At 40.5% G+C, this 19,016-nt stretch overlaps 1 long non-coding RNA gene across 7 annotated transcripts in view; it reads right to left on the bottom strand.

Annotated features, from left to right (window-relative positions):
- The window catches only part of LOC106831557 (uncharacterized), a 78,379-nt gene that overhangs the window by 37,743 nt on the left and 21,620 nt on the right, over positions 1 to 19,016 (bottom strand). For 4 of the 7 annotated variants that reach the window (XR_011506652.1, XR_011506653.1, XR_011506654.1 and 1 more), the window contains exons 4-5: positions 15,848 to 16,021; positions 14,769 to 14,908 (exon numbers count right to left, since the gene is read on the bottom strand). This is a non-coding gene — a long non-coding RNA (uncharacterized lncRNA). Of the gene's footprint in view, positions 1 to 2,601; positions 9,206 to 14,768; positions 14,909 to 15,847; positions 16,022 to 19,016 lie in introns of those variants that run through there. The other 3 variants (XR_011506655.1, XR_011506656.1, XR_001398196.3) reach the window with 3 other exon arrangements.

Here is a 19,016-nt window from a genome sequence, read left to right as displayed (position 1 = left end):
TAGATGATAAAGGCTTGGGTCTGGATAAGATCACCCAGAGCATGAACAGGAAGGAGAAGAGAATAAAGCTTGAGCCTTGTAGAGGTGAGGGAGATGGAGGAATCTGTAGGGGACCCTGGGGAGGGGCAACTTGGAAGCTGGGAGGAAACCCAGACAACGTGGCATCCTGAGAAACCAAGAAAAGGCAATATCTTGAGGCAGGATATCATCTCCATCAAACACTATCAAGGGAAAAGTAGCACAAAGACTCAGAAATGGCCGCTGGATTTGCAACACGGAGGCCAATGATGACTTTGAGGTGGATGGTGGTGGTAGGAAACCAAACTGCAGTGGATTCAGGGAGACAGGAAAGAAAGAAATTGGCTTCTTAAGTACCAGGCATTTTCCTCCACAACTTTCCTTATTGAGCGGATTGGCAATCAAAAAAATTTTTTTTTACAGAAAAAATAAATGGGTTGTTTTCTTGCAAAAATGTTTGAAAGACACAGGAACACTTGTTTAGCTGAGGTGTTACTTGAGCAGCTTGGCAAACACTGTCTCATTTACAGCAACACTAGTGGCAAAGTTCCTTCAGTGGGGATGTTCCAAAACAGCGCTGGAGCCAGCTTCCAGTCCAGAAAGCTTGCAGCACTTTTTTCTTGAAAATTGTAGGCTGGAGTATGATTACTAAGAAATCCTGGAAAGCTGGCATTTTTTTTTTTTTTTAGAAATCATCTCCCCAAATCTTTTTTCTCATGTTCTGGTACCAAAATACCGACATCAACATCATTTTTCTTTTAGTTTCCATAGCCCTTCATGGAAAATATTTCTCAACCCGGGAGCAACTCAAATTTTCACTCTAGAAAAATAAAAGCTACATCAGGCTCAAGCACTATAGAGGACAAAGTCATAAGATATATTTTAAAGTAGTAGATACTAGACTCGATTATTAGCTTTTGTGCCGAAAGGGACGTAACATACTGTGAACTCTATACCTGGAAGGGTGGAAGTACAAGGGGACTCTCATCTTTGCCGTGCCAGACGATTAAAGGAATCATATTGCCATAAAAATATTAATGAAATCTCACAAATGATATCCACCATTTGGCTTTCTAATAATAACTTGTTCTCTTTTCAGTGAATAGGAAGCACATGGGTGCATGCCAAAGTGTACTGCGATCAATTTTTAACGACAAGAAATGTTCTTTTGCATGGGAGGGAAAACGAAAACCTGAGCTTTGCAGCAGAATTTTGATATATTTAGGAAATCATAGATTTGATGCTGGTTAACTCCTGAAATGCCAACCAATGTTGTTAGAAGTTATGCATCAATATGAAACAGGGTCCTCTATTCAATCATCGTTTGAAATCCACATGGGCAACACCTTTGTAACTTGGATTGTCATCCATCAGCTCGACTGTGATCAAGGAGCCCCAATTCAACATTGAGTTCTGAAGTCTAATATTTACCAAATGTGCAGCCTTGATCCCTTGCAGTCCTTTTTACAAGTTAGAAAATGGAGACCACTGGCTTCCTCAAAGTCCCGCAGTGGCTTGTAATCACAGCCTATCCACAAAGTCTTCACAGTTGGCACTATTTTTCTCATTCCACAAAGCTGTATCGTGTTCTAAACCTCTTTAAGCAAAGTTAAACCAGTTTGCTCACTTAAGATTGTAGCACTTGCCTTAATTTGGGGGGGAACCATTTTTAAAAGGCATTTCAGGAGTAAAATTAGGTCTCATAATTAACTAAAAGTGATCATTTCAAATCTGCAGCATTATTATTTAAAATACAAAATTACTTCAAATTTTATTTATACTTTTGGAAATCATGGAAACTAATATAGTCTTAGACTGTACATATTTTTTCCATTAAAATGTCAATTTGCTTAATTGAAAAGATTATCCTTCAGGATAAAACAGATAGGCTATGAACTAACTTTTCCTGACTCAGTGTAGCGTTTCCAAATTTAGGAAATTTAGCCATATTGAAAAGCTATTTACTGTTTATCTTGACGTCAAACTTAACTGTATTTTATCTGGCAACCCAGTACAGCATCACAAAAACAAACAAAAGACATGAACAGCATTTATGTGATTCCTCTCTGGAATGATGAAAGGAAAAACCTTCCTTTAGGCTAGCACCACTGTGTTTAAAACATGGTACAAAACTGTTTCCAAACTGAACTCAGAAGTAGCAGTCAACTGGAGCAGTGGTTCTCAAATGTGGCCCAGGAACCCGGAGCATTAGCATCACCTGCACGTTGTTAGAAATGCAGATTCTGAGGCTGGCCCGGTGGCCGAGTGGTAAAGTTCATGCGCTCCGCTGCAGGTGGCTCAGTGTTTCGTTGGTTCGAATCCTGGGCGCGGACATGGCACTGCTCATCAAACCACGCTGAGGCAGCGTCCTACATGCCACAACTAGAAGGACCCACAATGAAGAATATGCAACTATGTACCGGGGGGCTTTGGGGAGAAAAAGGAATAAAACAAAAAATCTTCAAAAAAAAAAAGCAGTTAAAAAAAGAAATGCAGATTCTCAGGTCCCACCCAGACCTACTGAGTCAGAAATTCTGGGAGCGGGGCCCAGTGAGCTGTGTTTCAACAACAGCTGCCCCCTCGCCCTCCATTTCTGATGCGTGGGCAAGTGTGAGATCCACGGATTAGGGGACTGTTTTACTTGCATTAACATCTAAAACCAACAGAGAACGCTTATAAATTCAAGACCTGAGCTTTTGATTATTGTTAGTTTTGTTTTCATTTTTTATTACAGATGCAGAGAACTTGAATTCTCTCTTAATTAAACAATGAGGGTATGAGTGGGAGGGGCAAAGAGAAAATAAGGTTTTGACATCTTATTTTGTATAGCCCTTCATCCAAGGACTGTCGTGAGATGGTTTCCTTAGCACCAAGATTATTTATTGACTACAGCCTAAAGCCATTTAATCAAATTAGCTCCATGGTAAGGTCAATTTTGCAGATAGCGGGGCCGCCTTATCTAAACAATACAATGGTTCCTAAGTTATATCAGGTAATGAACATTTCGAAGCTGCTGGGTGAAATGCTGGCTATAGTGCTTTTGCTTTTCACACAGAAGTCTGGATCCAAGATGTAAACAAAGAGAGTAACAAAGAACTTCTAAAGCGGCGAATAATCTGTGAACTACAGCCCTACGCTTAAGAGTGTTTTCACTCTGGGAGAGTTTGATGCCATATTGCCTTAATTGTGTTAACAGAGAATTAGATATCTACGGGCTCAACATATATATTTCATGTATTCTAATGATATTAAATTAGAATTATATCACCTAATAACAAAAAACTAGCACCTAACTGGGATCGATGGTTTTTTATATCTTACTTACTCTAAATTTTGGCAAATTTAGGTTTTTGATCAAATAAGCACATTTTGTTTGTTTTTAAATAAAAGAATAAATATAAACTAGCTTTGATGCTATTAACCTTGGTCATTTATTCCTTTTTGAGTTTTTTCTTAGGTTCTAAATGTAAAAAATAAGTACCATTTATACAAAATGTAGTTGTTACTCTTCCCAATGTAACATTATATCTTCATTCAAAGAGATCTAATTAAATGCTTCATTAAATATTTATAATTTTAAAGAGGCATAATACATATAAAGGCAGATAAATACAGTTGTGTATAACTATATTTACAACATATATAAATGTATGCATTACATAGATATCACATCTGTCAACATTTAAAACAAGATTATAATCATCTAGATGATGTTGTAGTTGCCTACCCTAAGTATATACGATGGCCATAGAGCTGTTCAGTAAACACGCTGGCTGCCAACCCAGAAAATCTCAAGAAAATGAATGAGCGCTACCATGTTAGAGAAGTACATTACATGGTCCTAATGACAAACATTCAGAGGGATAATACCTGAAGGATAAGTAATTCGCACACAATGAACACTTTTCCTAAAATACAGGATGACAAAACACTATGCATCACAATTTGAGTCAATAACCAATTTCCAATACAAATTTTTGAACTAAAACCCAAAGGATATGATAGTTATCCTTGACAAGCTGGGGTAACTGCATGAATCAGAAAATGATTAGTTCTCCCAGAATTTGTAAACTTCTCCAGGACAAATCCAGTTCTAACCCAAATTCTGCAATTCTTATCTGGCCCAGTGCCTTTAAGAATGCGGATACACAATGAAACTTAGTAGGACAGATGACAGTCAATCACAGAGGCCTAAAAGAAACTAACTAGGTGCTGATGTATTTGCATTAAGAGGTGTCTAGGTTAATCTTATTGTGAAATTTGAAAAGTTTAAAAAATAGAGCAGTGGCTGCTGTGCATAAAACTGTTAACTTCACCGAAAAAAAAAGAAAGAAAACAAAACACTTCCCTTTAGTTATACACTGACTTTAGCCTAAAATAATGTAGAAAGTAATAAACTCTATCTGTTTAAAAACACAATTCCCTAATTCTATCATTCCCCAAGGCAGAAACAGCTATGACAAATAATTATCTTTGTGCTACTCAAGCATGAAGAGCCCAAAATTGTTTTGAAATCTTATTCCAGCTAACCTCGAGGAGAGGTCGCTAAATTCCCGTGATTATGAATATGTTACTCTCTTTAAAGCAGAGGAGAAGAAAGTATTCTAAAAGGTTCAAGTCATATTTGTTTCTTACAACTCATTTCTCTGTGTCCAAAGGATTTCATCTGTATGACAAATTACAAACTCATTAGTATTTTTTATGGCTAAACAAGTCAAGACATGCTTTTGTAGGTAACATCAAAGCAAAAGAACTTGCTTTATCTCATTACATAAATGCTCCAATATTTTCAAAAAATTATTAGACCTAAAAATTCTTCCACTGAACAAGTAAAACTAGAGAAAGAATCACAAAAAATGGAATTACTCCAGTATCAATCCTAATGTTTGATTCACGTTTAAGTTATTCAGTTGAAATGTTCAGATGTGTAAATTGTTCTTTCTTTTTAAATTGAACTGAAAAGCACACATGCATTTCTTTGATGATATATGGTTTCTATAGGTTTTCTTGTAGCCCTATTCTTGTAACTGGTGTTCACAGACTACTGAGATAGCTTGATTGAAAATGCTTACATGACTAAATTCTTCTATTTATGTGGCTGAATACATTCTGGAAGGTGAGTCATTGTATTTTTGCTCAAGAGAGGATATTTTGAAAGTGAAGACCGAGTGGCAAATTGAATCTCAACTTGTAAGATGTGGCATGAAATGCTATAAAATTAAGATGTAAGGTTATCCCATCACAGGCTCTCAAAGAAGTGGAAAGGAAACATGTTCCACTGGACCAAGCTCCTCTCTTCTTAAAGTTTACGTGCCAGTGTGTAGAAGCGGGATAGCAACGTGGGATGAGGAGGCCATCTGAGCATAGAAGACCGTGGGCCGAGCACCCCCAGAAGCCGGGTTCTCCTGATGGAACCACATTTACATCCCTGCAAACTCTGGCTCCGTGCAATTCACTGAACCTGCTTTCAGGCAGTTACTCTGGGCAGGCGACGGTCCCAGGCATGGCAAGGATTGCAAAGAAGAGGAAAAATGCTCTTGGATCTTGCAGCCTATTAAGGGTCATAAACATTTACTTAGAATAAAGGCCATAGCTCCAGAAGAGACTTACTCAGTGCCCAGGGAATTCAAGTGAGGAGGACACAGTACTGGGTGGTGGAGAACGCAGACTGGGGATGAAGAAGGCACCAAGTGAGATGGGCTCTACAGTGAGAATTTGGCAATGAGAATTTAGACCGAAGCAAAGATAGGAAGAGCTGGAGCACCAGCCTATCCCTGTTGTTTAGGATGTGTGTAGGAAAAGGGGAGAAATAAACCAGAGAAAGTCATCTCAGGACTTAATGTGGGTGATGATAAAAGCCATTCAGAGCAATTTGTATTTGCTTCATTTGATAGTCACTGAGGAAGAACAGAAGGTGTCTCAGTGTTGTGGTGACATGGCGAGAGCTAGTTCCTCAACAAGGGGGAGGACCGGAAGTAAGAACAAGAACTGGGGGGCTAGAGGAGTGAATTAGGGAAAAGGTCATTGATGCTTGATTCATCTATAAATGACAAGTTCCAACTTTCTCCAGCTTTCACTCCTCGCTATAAGGAGCTTACAAAATGACAATTTGGGTATCTGGTTAATAGCCAGCTGCCGTTCATCTATAAAGAGTGAGATGTCTTTACAGGTTATATGTGAAATCTCAACTAGACCCCGTTTTTCACATGGGAAAGCTGAAGATCAGGTGATTATGTTAATCTGATCCCAGTCCTAATATATTTCCCACTGCTCTGTGCTGCCACCTCAGGTATTGTTAGCAGCCTGTGCCATCAAAGCCATGCTTCTCCAATGTAAGAATCACCTGGAGACCTTGTTAAAACATGTGCAAGTGGCCTGCCTGGCACTGAAGCAATAAAGTTCGCTCGTTTAGCATCAGCAATCCAGGGTTCACTGGTTCGGATCCTGGGCACGGACCTAAGCACCACTCATCAGGCCATGCTGTGGCAGCATCCACACAGAAGAACTAGAGCGACCTACAACCAGGATAGACAACTCTGTATGGGGGCTTCGGGGAGAAAAGAAAACATGTGTAGCCTGGGGTCTGGACTGAGATTCTGTGTTTCTAAAGTTCCCAGGTATTGACGATGCTGATGACAGACCACACCTTGAGTACTGAGGTATTCAAATGCTTTCTTTTTACATTATGTGTTACAGAGAAAGAGGTTAGAAATGGGGCAGAAATAGATCCAATATACATAAAAGTAGCGTCTTTAAAAATAGCAATGATAATAATAGTGCCTTACATTTGTTTAGAGTGTTAGAGTGTACAAAGTTCTTCTAGAAACATTATCTCATTTGCTACTACCTAAATTATCTATATATTCAACCACTGTCATCTAATATCCATATATATATAAAACTGAGGTCATTCACATATTTATTTTGCTTATAAATTTTTATTCAGGATGGCATCTAGTGATAACTAAAAATTTCAAAGAGATGACTAACTGGAATGAAAAATTCTATGTCCTCTTGGATAATACAGAAACCAAGTAGAATTATACCCCCAGGGACTGGCCCGGTGGCACAGCGGTTAAGTTCACACATTCTGCTTCAGAAGCCTGGGGTTTGCCGGTTTGGATCCCGGGTGCGGACATGGCACCACTTGGCAAGGCACGCTGTGGTAGGCGTCCCACATATAAAGTAGAGGAAGATGGGCATGGGTGTTAGCTCAGGGCCAGTCTTCCTCAGCAAAAAGAGGAGGATTGACAGCAGATGTTAGCTCAGGGCTAATCTTCCTCAAAAAAGAATTATAGGGGCTGGCCCCGTGGCCGAGTGGTTGAGTTCACGCGCTCTGCTGCAGGCGGCCCAGTGTTTCGTTGGTTCAAATCCTGGGCGCGGACATGGCACTGCTCATCAAACCACGCTGAGGCAGTGTCCCACATGCCACAACTAGAAGGACCCACAACGAAGAATATACAACTATGTACCGGGGGCTTTGGGGAGAAAAAGGAAAAATAAAATCTTTAAAAAAAAAAAAAAAAGAATTATACCCCCAATTGCCAAGTTACCTTAAAATCAGGACTCCAACTGAAAGATGTGAACTCAAGGCCTTTTGCCTATGTACATTAGCCAACGTACACAGATTTTTCCATAGGCAAATTTCTTAGTGAGGTAAAGTAAGTTACAATAACAGATGCTGCCATTTATATGTTTTTCCCTCCTCAAAGCATGTCAATGTCAGTTTACATCAGTTATTTCCAGACATATTTTTCTAAGAGTCGAGTTCAGATAGCAAAGTAATGAAGAAGAGAATTGAGAGTTTCGTTTATAATTGTATACCAGAGTTCGCTCCTGAAGGGTGGATCAACAAATACGCAGCAAGAGTCCAACTGACCAACAGGAAAATTAGGCACACATTCAATTTCTGCCTTTCAAAGGTCAAATCCACCGGGGGAACGAGGAAGCCTGAAAAAGGACCAATGTTTCAAATATTTTTCCCAAAACAAGGAATGATAAATCCTTATGTTTAGCCACTGGTACTTATTCCGTGAAATCTGGGCAGCACAGGGTGGGGACAATGGAGGGCTGGCCGTGCAGACTTTACCAGGCCAGGACACAGCTGTGGAACACGGAGCACATATCTGGCCAGGGTTGGGATCCGTGGTGGTGAGGCGTTCCAGGCTCTTCCAAGTTTCATCTGCTTCCATTCTTCTCAGACCACAGTAAATGGGATTTCAATTCCCAGAGCATAGATATCATCTCTGATTATTAGAATATCATAACTGTAAATTTTATCTTCTTCCTTCCCTAATTGGACTAACTCTAACTCTACCAAAGATTAAATAGAAAATGATGAGAACTAAGTGAGGCAGTCGTACAAAAATGGTCGAGAACAGATGATGAAAACCTTCAATAAGGAGGACACAGGTGAGTGGTTACGATGCAGACCTGCTCAGGACATAAATAATTCTGTCCCAGAAACTTGTTTGGAAGTCAAAATACATTTTTCCATAGGATATTTTACTCGTGACAGAACCATGAGAAGTTGGGCTAGTTAAAAATTTAACTGAATTAGGGTGCTCTGGTCGAGTGCTATGCTGCCTGACCAGCGGGCAATAGAAAGCGCTTTCAGATTTCAAACTTGAAATTCCAGGAGCAGGTGCCTGCATGGCTGGGCACATGTGGCCCTCTCAGCTCTGAGCCACTGACAGTGATTCCTAAGGCAGAAGACGACATGAGGCAGCCACAGAAGTCCGAGGGCAGCAAGGGAGAGTTCAGGATCATGATGAGGATATTCGTGGGCGGGGCAGAAGGGGAAGTGTCTCAGCTGGTCACCAGAGCTCAGTTTCACTCTTGCAGTTTTTTTATTTTGGGGGCCCAAAAGAAAACCACAACGAAATACTACTCCACACACACTAGAATGACTATAACCAAAAAGACAGACAATGGCAAGAATGTGGATAAACTGGAACCCTCGGGGTGGCCCAGTGGCGCAGCTGTTAAGTTCGAATGTTCCACTTCGGGGCCCAGGTTCATCAGTTTGGTCTGAGTTCGGACCTACGCACCACTTGGCAAGCCACGCTGTCGCAGGTGTCCCACATGGAAAGTAGAGGAAGATGGGCACAGATGTTAGCTCAGGGTCAGTCTTCCTCAGCAAAAAAGAGGAGGATTGGCAGCAGATGTTAGCTCAGGGCTAATCTTCCTCAAAAAAAAGAAAAAAAGTAAATTGGAGCCCTCTTACTTTGCTCTTAGGAATGTCAAATGGTGAAGACATTCTGGAAACAGATTGGTAGGTCATCAAAATGTTAAACATAGAGTTACCACAGTATCCAGCACTTCCACTCCTAGGTATCTAGCCAAGAGAAATGAAAACATGGGTCCCCACAAAACCTGCATGTTCATAGCAGCATTGTTCATAATAGCCAAAAAGTGGAAACAACCCAAATGTCCATCAATTGATAGAAGAATAAGTGAAATGTGCTATCTCCATATCGTATAACTTTATTGGGCAATAAAAAGGGATAAACTTCTGATACATGCTACTCCATGGATGAACCTTGAAAACATTACGCTAAATGAAAGGACCCAGTCACAGTAGGCCACATGTTATATGATTAATTTATATGAAATATCCAGAATAGGCAAATTTCAATAACGTTTTTTAAAAAGCATAAAAGTGGAGTTTATTCATAGGAGTCAACACAAAATAGCCCATGAATATGTCATTGAGCGGTTAAGAAGATAGACTTGGGCTCAGTTCTTGATTTTGTCATTATCTGCTGAGTGCCCAAAGATAAGTGGGTCTGTGTGTTTGCTTCATCCATAAATTAGGACTATTGACGGCTATGTCTCAGGACTGTCTTAAGAATTATATGTAATAGTGACCACGAAATGGAAAGCATAGTACCAAGGACAACATGCTATTCAATAAATAGTAGTTGTTATGGACATTAATTTTCAAATTAGTAAGTGGTGATTTCCTTTATTCTGTTATTTTAAACATCTCCTCCTTTTTCTTATTTAAAAAAAAACTTTTCCCAAACTGAATCAGCTTAACCTTCTAATGGTCCTACCTTGGAGAAAACCCAGGTATACACACTAATCTGGCTTTGTCACCCAGGCATGACAGTGTCCTGCTGAGTGTTTCCCACATTCTCCTTGAGCTCTGAGTTAAGATGCCATAGTTGCACTTAGCATTCCCCTGCTCTTTTCTTCTCAACCATCCCAGCAGCTCCTTTCCATGAAGGTATAAAGATACCTCTGTAAAACTACAATTAGTTGTGTATATATTGACATAAACATTAGTTGTGTTGATAGAAATTCTATTGTATATTTAGTCCATCTCTCTCAGCAAAGCACTGGATCCTCAAAAACAGAGAGGATATTTTCTGATACCATGAAACTCGTTATAGTCATAGTACAGACCTTTGTATGGGAAGGTTTATTGCTGCCCTACTGGCTGGTGTAGGGACAAGACAAGGTCCCCAGAGCTGTTGGAGGACTCTGGGCAGACACATACTGACGTACAGCTCCTGCTAAAATGAGAGAGACTCCTGGTCTCCACTCTGGACCAATACAACTTCATGCCCCACTCATGTCAGCATATTTTCAACTGTTGCCTTTTACTTTACATGATTATTCACCAAAAATAAGCTGTTTTTTAAATTTACCGTTTTTTGTTCTCAAAAGCATGTTAATTTACAAGGATGTGTACAATATAGCAAAATGAGGTGAATTAATAAAAGTAATGAAAATAAAGTCAACCCTGGTGGCCTCGTGGTTAAGATGCAGCACTCTCACTGCCACAGCCCAGGTTCGTTTCCAGGTCAGGGAACACACCACCTATCTGTCAGTTGTCACTCTGTGGCAACAGTGTATTGTTGTGATGCTGAAAGTTACGCCACCAGTATTTCAGATACCAAGCAGGGTCACCCATGGTGGACAGGCTTCAGCGGAGCTTCCAGACTAAAACAGACTAGGAAGAAGGACCTGCCCACCCATTTCTGAAAAAAATAGCCCATGAAAACCCTGTGAAGAGCAGCAGAGCATTGTCTGATGGAGCGCTGGAAGGTGAGAGGATGGCGCAGAAAGACTGGGAAGGGCTCCGCTCTGCTATACGCAGAGTCTCTAGGAGTCAGAACACACTTGATGGCACTAACAGCAACAAAATGAAAATAATCTAAAGGTAATATGAAAGGTTAAAAAGTAAAATAGAATCTGGAGTGAAGTTAGACTGCAAAATGGGGCCATAAATCCCTCTGCTCTGTGTTGTAGCTAGATCACGAACGTAGACTGAAGTGTTCTAGCAGCCAGAAAGAGGGGAGGAAGTGACCACTGCAGGAGTCACCGTGCTCCTAAGTTGTGAGCAAAGCAGTTGCTAAAAAGAGTCACAACTCTTCCTATTACTAAAAACAGAAAGAAATGCCTCCTGTAGGATTCATGTGATGAACATAATTCTATGAGTAATACAATGAATTTTACTGATCCTCATTGACTCATTTGAGAAATACACCAACGCGTTACAATAAAGGTGATAGTCTAAAGGAAAAGCAGCATTCTTATTTAAAGTCTTCTGCTTTTCTGAATATGATGATAAGTCATTCACTTCTTTGACAATGTACATTATACTTTATGATATGTGAATGAAAGATATCTTTCAGAAATAAATGCAATCAAATTACATTGTCCACATGCTACATCCTTGCATTTCCTGTTCATTATATCAAAAAAGTGATTTTTAAAGCACTTTATCTTAACTTTGGTTTTCCTTAAAAATGTTTCATCCATCAATAGAGATGATTTTGAAAATATCTTCTGTTGAAAGATTGCCTTGATTTTTCTCCATAAACATGCAAAGATATTTATAATAGATACTGTCAACTTGACCTCCTGCTTGCCTCACTGGACTCATGGCAGTACAACAATAAAGGAATTCAGGGAGCAGATTCTAAATTAATTGGCAATTTGAACTTTGAATGATCATTGCTTTGTGCCTATTTGGGAAGCATGATTGCTGGATTTAGAGATGGATAAAGACAAACTGCTCTGCTCTGACAAACCATTCTTCTGAGAAAATTGAACTGTTCTTTTTCCAACAGGGTAATGATACCTAATCCATCGAGATGTAAAAACTCTATAAAAAGGCCTCTTTACGGAGCACTCTGGTCAGCTGGTTAAAGAAAGTGAGCAGTGTTCTTAATGGAAGATAAACGGCTGCCCTGTAGGGTTTTATCTGTCATACTAATCTCAAAAAGCATCTCATATAAAACTAGAGTTAAAAAGACTGTCTGGGAAAGCTGCACCCCTCCGCCAACGAATACCTGGAGCTTAGCGCTCAAGCCCTGCACATGTGAAATGTTTAAAATATTTGGAAGAAAGCTTTTCCCTCCACATTAGTCCAGGCATACTCAGTGAACCCAATGTGAGATAATCCAAAACAATTCAGGTTCAACAAAGGTTGGGAAAATATTGTAGTAGACGTAAAGCTTTGATGGAGAGCTTCTTTGATCTAAAGATTATAAAATACACAGTTTCTAATCTGACAAATTTTGAGCTGCAAAGCACAGTATCTAAACATTCCTCTTTTGTCATAACAGTTTAATCCCTTAAGAATGTGATTTAAACCACTGGGGAGCAAAGGTTACCATGAGATTTGTATGAAAGAGGAAAACTGCCTCAGACACCTTGATGGAGGTATGTGAGGGTCAGTAAATTATATAACAAAATGCTGCTTACTGCTGGCCCTGCCAGGTCACCTTCAGTTCAAGGCACGCCAAGTGCCCATTTCTTTCCTGGCAGTTAGATAAAAGATGAGACAACTCTCAGTCTCTCTGTCTCTCTCTGTCTCTCTCTCTTCTTTTACCTTTATTTCTACCCTTCCAGTTCTTTCATTCCTTCGGTGAAGATTTGAATTCCCTTGGCAACACAAAACTGGTGTCTGCAGATTCCCTAATAGGTACAACTGAACTCTTGGTAAGAAATGCTACCAAGTTGTAATGACATGCTTTCCATACATGCAGGTTTGACCAAGAATGCATATATAGTGTTTTAACCAAATATGCCCAAAGTTAAACACAAGAATGGTCATCAATACTGGCAAAATGAATAATTTGTTTTTCATGTGGGGCCAAATGAAACTCAAAATACATAGTGTGACCAAATATACTCCCTCGTTCCCTCTGACAGAAGGAAGTTTTACCCCCGTGAACCCATGAAGACAAAGGCATAGCGACCATAGTGAACTTTCTCAGTCTATGAAGCTAGACAGAGCTGTGGTCCAAGTATGCTAAGTATATGATGGTCTGTTCATTGGTCCTTAGGAACTTGGGCATAGCTGATGCATCCCCATGTGTTAAATGGCCCTCTTTGAGAACTGAATAGAACTAGGTTATCAATGCTGTGCAGCAGAGCCTCTGTAGAGGTGGTGTTTGGTATTTAAAGTTGGAGGTGGAGATTACACCTCTGCTTTACCTATCACTTTTGCTATGAAAAGGGGGGAACAAAGGTTGACTCCAACAGAGAGATTTAGAGCTTCATTCAGTGAATGTCGTTACCCCACCCCCACAACTCCAGATGGTTTGAAAAGCCTAGAAAATATGCATTCTATTTCTCCCAGAAATGTGGAGTTAGGGGAAATCTTGCAAAATTATCTGCTCCAAGTAGCCAGATTTATGTATGTAAACATCTATATGCTTCAAAAAACAGATATTCTCTTCTTAAATATTTTATAAGCAATTTAACCCTTAAGTCGAGCTTGCCAGAAGACTAGCTCGACACCTACTTTTCAGGAATAGGTACCTGTATTTCAGGTTCTTGTGACTGCAGTGGTTGCAAACCACCTTGAGATTACATGCAAATCCACAGGGCTCCCCTAAGGTCCAAGCCCCTCATTAGAATGATCCAGAGATGTTAATGGACATCTACGAAGAGTTCTGTGAGAAATCTCATCCCCACAGCGAGTGAGGACACAGAGCTGATTTCGGGGAGGAGCATCTGAGAGCATCCCAAGGAAAGTCAGAAAAGACCTACACCTCCCGGGGGTAAGATGAAGCCACAGGGCCACCCGGACTGACCCCGAGGAGAGCTGACCTCCGTGCTGTGCAGTCCTTCACTCAGCGTTCACTAAATGCCCTGGGGCTCTTGCGGAAGCCTGTCTCTGCCCTCACTGAGCCCAGCGTCCTTCTCCCTAGCACCTGCTTATGGGTTCCAGTTCTGATGGGCTGAGCCAACTCTTGCCAAGGGCCTGGTCTTCTCTATGGGCCATATCGATTTGCAATTCTGGTCAAAATCTTGGTAAAAGTAACAACTGCTGTTCATTTTTTGCATCCGTTGTGGGACGGGGCACAAAATTAGCAAGCCACTATTTGAATACAATGCTGTTTTTTGTATAAGAAAAAATAGAAATCATATTTAATGGACCTTTCCTATCAAAATTTGGCTGGTGTTCTCTTATCAGAACCAAATAGGCTTCTGTAAGTAAACTGTTTTCTATCTTTAGTCTGTTAGTTATGCTGTCTTCCTGCTTCCTTCTGCTTGGAAAACATTTTAAAAGAATAGATTTATTCAAATGCGTGGGGCTAACAGCTTAGTGTGCCAGAGCACTGGGCTGAAAGATTCATCAGGTGACCAGCTATGATTTTTTTAAGGACTCACATAGGACACCGGTGAAGCACTACAGGACTTGAAAAGGGCAAACATAGTGTCTAGACTTAAAAATGGGATGAACGATGACCCTGGAACCACAGGCGTCAGCTTATTTTCCTTACCTGGAAAAACCGGAACAAATCATCCAAAAATCAATTTGCAAGCACGGAGGAGAGCACATAGTGCGAGATAATAATTCACAGGCCGTCGTGAAGCAAAAGGCTGTCCAAGTTTCATAATTTCTTCCTCCGATAGTGATAGCCTGGTAAATTAGAGGGCAGAAATGGCATCATATTTCTTCACTAATAAAGTTTATTGTCTCTTATAACATTCTCTTATAGTCTGAGTAGATATGAACTAGGACTGGAGGTCATAATAAAGTTACATGCACACAGGCGTAATTGCGGTGTTTCAGTGAAATAGTAATCAATGAATAATTGCATTTCAATTTTACAGCTTAATAAACTAGGATTTTGTAAGAGGTCCATTTGGGATCTAGTACTATTTAACATTTTCCACTTTACCGTATAGAAAATTGACTATACACTTATTAAATGAACCAATGATAATCTAAGAGATATAATTATCACTTCTAGAAATAGTATTAGAATTCAAAGCACTGAAATAATAAAGAGTGGGGTTTAGCACTATAGGGAAAGGCACAAGGATATTTTTCTTATTGAACAACAAGAAAAAAATCTACAAAGAACGGGCAATGTGGGCCAGCCCCAGTGGCCTACTGGTTAAGTTGAGTACTCTCTGCTTCTGCAACCTGGGTTCGGTTCTGGGCACAGACCTACACCACTCTGTTAACGGCCATGCTGTGCTGGCCACCCACATACTAAAAAATAGAGGAAGATCAGCGCGGATGTTAGCCTAGGGCAAATCTTCCTTAGGGGGAAAAAATAGGACTGTGAGAGAATTTCCAAGCATAAGTTAAAAAGAAAAAGATGATCTAGTCTTTGAACTGGAATACACATGGATAATTATTCAACAAAAAAAAATCATTATCTTAGAAACAGATTTTGGGGGGGATAAAAGCATTTTAAAATGATCAAATTCATTACTTTACATTTAAAAGTAGTTACTTAACAAAAGAGGCTTGCAACAAAATTATGTCAGGTTGAGTGGCCTAGGTCCCGACTCACCGGAAATTTAGCATCAGACCATGAGCCCTTTAGAGATGGGAAATGTGACTTACTCATCTTGAAAGCTTGCCCAGGGACACCGGGGTGCTCTTCCCTAGCACACACCCAGCGGACATCACCGGGTGGACTGAAGGCCTCCTTGCTCAGAGAGTTTATGCGTCTAAGCCGGGCTGCTCAGTGCTGCAATGCCAGTCCAAAACCATTACCTGTTCTCAACTACACAAGTTCTGAAATGGAGAAAAATTCAATAACCATTTAGAAACATCTTGACCATTCTGACAGAGTGATTTTATATCTGTTGAATCCTGTAATAAAAAAATTGAGGCTTATATTTTGTACATCTTTTCTTTTTTTCCATCTTCCTCATACTTCAATTCTTTCGTATTTTACAAATATATGATTTTGCAAAGTGTTGGAAATTTAAAAATCTGGCTTCTCAACACAGTTTGAGAAAAATTGATATAGAGCATACCGAAAAATTGGAAAAATTAAATTATTTCATTATATTAACACTCGTTTGGTTTATTTAAGACCATTTCCAGAAAACAGATTGCAATATCTGGAAAAATATCAGAAAGATTCAGGGTTATGAATATGGTTCAAACGTAAGAAATAAGACCAATTGGTACATCATAAATCTCTGGCCATAAAATGATCTCTTTAAATATCTTTCTGTTTTGTGATCTAATCTTTCTAATTCTTCAGGGTCATTTTAAAGTGTCTTCTTCTCTTCCAGAACACTCAAAGCGAGCGTATCTATTTCAGTGTCAATGGTCATGCTAATAATGCTTTTCAAGCTCTTCATTTTACTAGATTATTTATTAAACTCTCAAGCAATCCTGGTGCTGGCATTGTTTACTTCTAAGGTCAGTGCAGAATCAGTTGCTAGGTGCTATCCATGATCAAAAGCCTTAAGTCCACACAGATTGTCTATTTATTTCCCCTTATCTATTGCTATCGCTCATCAGAGAACCCAGCTAAAACAGTCTGACAGAGGAACTAGAGTGAGCATTCACACCTTATTCCTCTAGGTTTGGGCCTGATTGGCATCCTCTTTTATCTATCAAAGAAGGCACTTTTCATTAAAGCCCACATCTTCTACACTTTACAATAAAACACAATGAAAGGTTTTCCACATGCTAAAGATAATGAAAAGAACTATAAAAAAAAAAAAAAAAAACCCAAAGGTTAATAGCCTGCTGGGCAAAAGTTCACCTCATCTTTTCCATCTATCATTTTCATGACACTCTGTCCTTTGACTTCTCAGGGAATGACAAGAGGACACATTAACAATAGTGAGTTAACATGAAAATTATATTGGTGTTGTTAATTGAAAAATACACCTACTGACCTAAATGAACCACGTGAATGGCTGGGCATTTGTCAGTAGGACCCTGTTTGTAACACTGTTTTATAGATTCTGTAGAGGTGGGTCCCTTCTCCTCCAGTTAGGAGAAGTCTTGATGAGTTTCTCAGTGACCACCCAGGGAGCAATCATGTAGGCCTGATCATCCAAAGAACAGAACACTCTTCTAAGAGAGGAGCCAGGACCTCATTAGTACTTGATTCCTGCCAGACTGCTTCAGAGGAGTCCACTCAGACCCTCCTCAGAGGCTCAAGGCCAGAAGATTGATCCAAAGCCTGCAGCCCAGCATTCAAGGACCCTTCTGCTGTACAACCATAACATTCAGGCCTCTCCCTCCAGTCCACCCAGACTCCTGAAATCCACTGGACCCTCCAACTTCCTAGAATGCCCTCCCCCCTTCCGCCATTACCATCCTTCCTCCAACTGCACAGTACCCATCCATCAAGGCTCACCAGCCTATGAAGCCTTGCTGGTCAGGGCCCTTCTACACACTCCTAAGACATTGTGCTTACACAGTTCTCTAGCGTTTTTCACTTGTTTACCTCATGACCCCACAACAGACTCAGCTGCTTCACAGCCTAGAGTAGCGTCTCTGTCTTGGTTTTCCCAGTACCTGGCACAGAGCCAGCACTCAGGAATGCTGATGCGTGCAGCCTCCTTATTTTCCAGGTCTGGCTGTACCAGATGGAGGTGGCTGTGAGTGATTAAGCTCTATACAGAAACCTGAAGGCCAACTTAGTACTCATGGTCCCATGTCCCTACCATCTTTTCCTGCGACTCAAAATGTAGACGTCGCTGTTCATTAGCTCTGTCCGGAGGACAATCGCTTGAACTGTCACTCTGCACTTCTCTGTGCTTTCTCTTTGCTGATATCTCTCAGAGACGTCCTCCCTCCCCAGAGTTTTCATCGCCTCCTCTGGAATGTGCTTCCCTGCATCTTCTTCTTCCTGGCGGTATCCAGAACCTACATCCCTCCTAGCTCTCTTCAGAAGCTTGTTCCGAAGCCTAAGCTTCAAGGAACCAAGCAATGAGGTAAAGATTTTTCCCTAACATGCCTCTGGACTCCTCCCCTCACTTCACCTACTTTCCGATTCATTCATCATCACCCACAACTAGAGGTTGCAGTGTTTCGTCACCAAGAACTGCTTCCTCCCACCATATTTGCAAATGTTTCAGTCCCTGACCAACAGCCCCCTGGGCTGTCAGTTTTACTTCCTTGCACCCACTCTACCTTCTCCCAAGCCTCCATTTTCTCATATGTTGGCCCTCCCAACTTTGCATCCTTCTCCACCTGGTTTAGTCTCTGTGTGATCTCCTGAACTACCTTCTCACCAGAACCCCTAGTTTTCTTGCACCCGCACTTCAATCCACACACCCCTCCACCAAAATCCCAATCCTAGTTCACTCCAGAATGCTGAAGCAAAGAGCCTAGAGCCATGTGATCCAGGCTTTGAGAAACAAGGGTAAAAAGAAAGGTACCACCAATGTGACATCAGATGTCCACCAATCCGGGCGAGCTCTGTGCTGTGTGGCAGAGCAGGGCTGGTGCACTGCTTTTTGTTAGTCCTTTAATTCCCCGTTCTGGGCCTCTACCTCCTCAGCTATTATATGAGGAGACGAAAAGAGACAAATCCTTCTAATCTAGTCCATCTTTCTCTACCCCCCTTCTCACAATAAAACTCTTATTTTTAAATGAAAGCTTATTAAGGAACCCCCCCCAAAATAAAAAATAGATAAAAGTGATAAAAGAGACCCTCAAGCAGTATACATTTTAATTGTTTGGCAAAAATAAGTGTTGAATTTTCATAGCCCAAGAAACACCAGTGTGTAGCCCAGCACTGTACAGAGTTCATTTT

Source organism: Equus asinus, chromosome 11 (genome assembly GCF_041296235.1).
Source record: "Equus asinus isolate D_3611 breed Donkey chromosome 11, EquAss-T2T_v2, whole genome shotgun sequence".
NCBI lineage: Eukaryota > Metazoa > Chordata > Mammalia > Perissodactyla > Equidae > Equus > Equus asinus.
This window is presented reverse-complemented; position numbering and strand designations above follow the sequence as displayed.